A 4,336-nucleotide genomic window follows, 5' to 3' on the forward strand; every position below is an offset into this window, starting at 1 on the left:
CAAGAGACTTCTTTGTTTTGTTTTGTTTGTTTTAGAGAGAGAGAGAGAGAGAGTGGGGTAGTGGGGAGGGCAGAGGGAGAGGAAGAGAGAGAATCCCCAGCAGGCTCCATGCCCTGTGCAGAGCCCAACTCGGGGCTCAATCTCACCACCCTGAGATCATGACCTGAGCTGAAATCAAGAGTCAGACGCTGAGCCAACTGAGCCAAGGCAGGCGCCCCAAGCCCCAGAGACTTCTTAAAATTTACCTTCTGTCCCAAAGTATCTCCAACACTCATTGCTTAAATGAAGTGCAATGACATGTATATAACTACCAACTCAGGAAACAAAAACTGCCTGAAATCATGCAAACGTTTAAGCTTCTAGAATGACTTCCGCTATTTCTAAAGGGTCTATTAACACAGTACTTTGGAGCTGTGACAATAAACCAATAAATCACAATGATACAAGCCGAACGTGCTGTGCTGAAATGCTGTGAAGCGGACCTTGCATTTTCAGATAGCGTGTGATACCGCTGTTTGTACAAGGAACTTTGGTGTCACCATTCTAATTATCACAGTGAATTCTAATTATGCAGATCATTACAATTATTCAGACTGACAGGAGATAGCATCTTCAATTTTCCACTTGGTAAAGACTCGTTAAGCATATAGGGGAAAAAAAGTATTAATTAACTTCTGGAAAGAACATTTCTGTTTCTGTAGACCTCAGTGATTCCTTAAACATTGAAGCTCTGGCGACGGGTAGGATGTCACTGTGATTCATGAGCGTGAGTGAGATTCTTCAGTCAGCAGCCCTCCCCTAGTCCTACTATTCTGGGGGGGGGGGGGGGTTCTTTTTTTTTTTTTTTTAAGATTTTATTTATTTATTTGAGAGAGAGAGAATGAGAGACAGAGAGCATGAGGAGGAAGGTCAGAGGGAGAAGCAGACTCCCCGCCGAGCAGGGAGCCCGATGCGGGACTCGATCCTGGGACTCCAGGATCATGACCTGAGCCGAAGGCAGTCGCCCAACCAACCGAGCCACCCAGGCACCCTCTGGGGGGGTTTCTTACACTGATATTTCCCTGATGATCTTCTCGTCGTTTCATTTTTCAGATGAACCCTAAGGGCATGTAGGCAGATCTAAGGAAAAGCCAAAAAAAGGGCAAAATTATGTTAAAGTACCGACTACACGTCAGAAATGAAGGTCAAGAAGGGTTGTGCAGTCCTGTGTGTGCCCCACGCCTGGTGCTCATCCAGCAACCGTGTGAAGTGATTTGTCAATGATATTCTCTCCAGAGGCTAAGGTCACAACCTTGGCCCCTCACCTCCTTACCACAGCTCAGGGGAGACCTTGAGCCTTCCTTCCAGTGGCCACACTCCCATTTGCAAAACAAGGTCACTTGTCGGAGCCCCAGCCTCGTCTAGGGGTCTAGGAAACTCTTAATTTAGAGCTGACACCAAGGTATTGATGGGATGCAGGGCAGAATTCAGGTCATAAAAAACCTTTTTGTGAGAACCATCTGCTTTTCTTTCTCTGGAGCCCTGGGCTCTGGCGGGCTAGGAGCAGTCCTCTAACCTGATGGGGCTGTCTCCAGTAAATCAGGGGTGGGGTTCCCACTGTCCTTTCTTCTGGATCCCAAAGCCTCTGGGGGAGGGATGGTGGCAGGAACCCAGGTCAGTCCTACCTACGTCCGTCTGTTTTCAGAGCTTCTTCAAGAGGCACTCAAGCAGACTAAGTACACAGAACAAGCCTCTAGAACAGCTCTGGGGAATGAGCCCTCCCTCCTTCCTTGTCACTCCTGGTCTGCTCATGAAAAACTGCATTCTTCCTTACATCTGCCCCTGGGAAAATGCAATTCCAACAGACGTCCTGCTTCAGGCCCCGGAGATGAATGAAGGCCTCTGGGGATCCAAAAGCACCTGGTGACAGGTCAGGCTTTCACCTCCAGCTCCGCCTCCGCAGTCTCAGGAAGGACAAACGCTGAGTTGTGTAAAAAGATACTGTAGGGGCCCCTGGGGGGCTCCGGCAGTTAAGTGACCGACTCTTGATTTTGGCTCAGGTCTTGATCTCAGGGTTGTGAGACTGAGCCCCGAGTCGGCGCGTTGGGCTCCGTGCTCAGCTGCGAGTCTGCTTCTCAGCCACGGGCCCTCCCTCCTCCTCCACCTGCTCACACTCTAATAAATAAATAAATCTTAATTTAAGAGAAAACACAAAGATACTGCATATTGGAAGAATATCTGCTGTGATTCCAGTTATTCCTTTTGTAAAGACCTTATTTTTTACTTTCATGTGCCAAATTTTTTTTCTTTAAATTCCAGCATAGTTAACAGTGTCATATTAGTTTCGGGTGTACAATATGGTGATTCAGCACTTCCACAGATTACTCCGTGCTCCTCAAGAAGTGTGCTCTTCATCCCCTTCACCTATTTCACCCACCGCCCACCCTCTTCCTCTCTGGCAACCATCTGTTTGTTCTCTATAGTTCAGAGTCTGGTTTGTCTCCCCGCACCCCCCCACCCCGCCTTTGTTTCTTTTTTTTTTTTAAGAGAGGACATGGAGTTTTGTATGCTTATTGTTTTTTAGATCATAGGAACTTGAATCTGTCTAAAGATTTTATTTGTCAGAGAGAGGGAGAGTGTATGCTCACACGCAGGGGGAGTGGCAGGCAGAGGGAGAAGCAGGCTCCCTGCTGAGCAAGGAGCCCGACGTGGGACTTGATCCCAGGACCCTGGGACCATGACCTGAGCCGAAGGCAGATGATTAACCGACTGAGCCACCCAGGCATTCCGCGCCCCCCCCCACCCCGCTTTGTTTCTTAAATTCTACATATTAGTGAGATCATATGGTATTTGTCTCAAGTTCCACGTATTAATGAGATCATATGATATTTGTCTTTCTCTTATTTCACTTAGCATTATGCTCTCTAGATTCATCCATGTTGTTGTAAGTGGCAAGATTTCATTCTTTTTTAAGACTGAGTAATACTCCATTGTATATATACCACATCTTTATCCATTCATCTATCAATGGACACTTGGGCTGCTTCCATAGTTTGGCTTTCGGAAATAATGCTGCCATAAACACAGAGGTACATATATTCTTTCAAATTAGTGTTTTTGTATACTTTGGGTAAATACCCAGTGTTATGATTATCATAGAGTAGTTCTATCTTTTTTTTTTTTTAAAGATTTTATTTATTAGAGAGAGAGCACATGAGAGGGGGGAGGGTCAGAGGGAGAAGCAGACCCCCCGCCGAGCAGGGAGCCCGATGCGGGACTCGATCCCGGGACTCCAGGATCATGACCCGAGCCGAAGGTAGTCACTTAACCAACTGAGCCACCCAGGCGCCCGGGTAGTTCTATCTTTAACTAGAGAAACCTCCACAGTTTTCCACAGTGGCTGCACCAGTTTGCATTCCCACCAACAGTGCAAGAGGGTTCCTTTTTTTTTTACACATCCTCACCAACATTTGTTCTTTCTTGTGTTGTTGATTTTAGCCATTCTGACAGATGTGAGGTGATGGATCATTGTAGTTTTGATTTGCATTTCCCTGATGTTGAGTGATGTTGAGCATCTTTTCATGTGTCTGTTGGTCATCTGGATGTCTTCTTTGGAAACATGTCTGTTCATGTCTTCTACCCACTTTTTAATTGGATTGTTTGTTTTTTGGGTGTTGAGTTGTAGCGGTTCTTTATTTTGAATACTAACCCTTTATCAGACGTGTCATTTGCAAATATCTTCTCCTCCCATTCAGTAGGTTGCCTTTTAGTTTTGTTGTTTCCTTTGCTGTGCAGAATCTGATGTAGTCCCAAGTTTATTTTTGCTTTTATTTCCCTTGCCTCAGGAGACATATCTAGAAAGATATTGCTAAGGCCGATGTCAGAGAAATTATTGCCTGTGCTCTCTTCTAGGATTTTTATGGTTTCAGGTCTCACATTTAGATACTTAATCCATTTTGAGTTTATTTTTGTGTATGATGACAGGAAGTGGTCCAATTTCATTCTTCTGCATGTAGCTGTCCAGCTTTTCCAACACTATTTGTTGAAGAGACTTTTTCCTATTGCATATTCTTTCCTGTTTTCTTAAAGATTGACCATATCATCGTAGGCTTATTTCTGGCTTTTCTATTGTTTCATTGATCTATGAGGCTATTTTTATGCCAGCACCATATTGTTGATTACTACAGCTTTGTTTTTTTTATAAAGATTTTATTTATTTATTTGACAGACAGAGAGCACAAGCAGGGGGAGCGGCAGGCAGAGGCAGAGGGAGAAGCAGGCTCCCCACTGAGCAGGGAGCCCGACGCGGGGCTCGATCCCAGGACCCCGGGATCATGACCTGAGCCGAAGGCAGACG

This window comes from Mirounga leonina, unplaced genomic scaffold, assembly GCF_011800145.1.
Source record: "Mirounga leonina isolate KUSES-001 unplaced genomic scaffold, KU_Mleo_1.0 Mir_82, whole genome shotgun sequence".
Classification (NCBI taxonomy): domain Eukaryota; kingdom Metazoa; phylum Chordata; class Mammalia; order Carnivora; family Phocidae; genus Mirounga; species Mirounga leonina.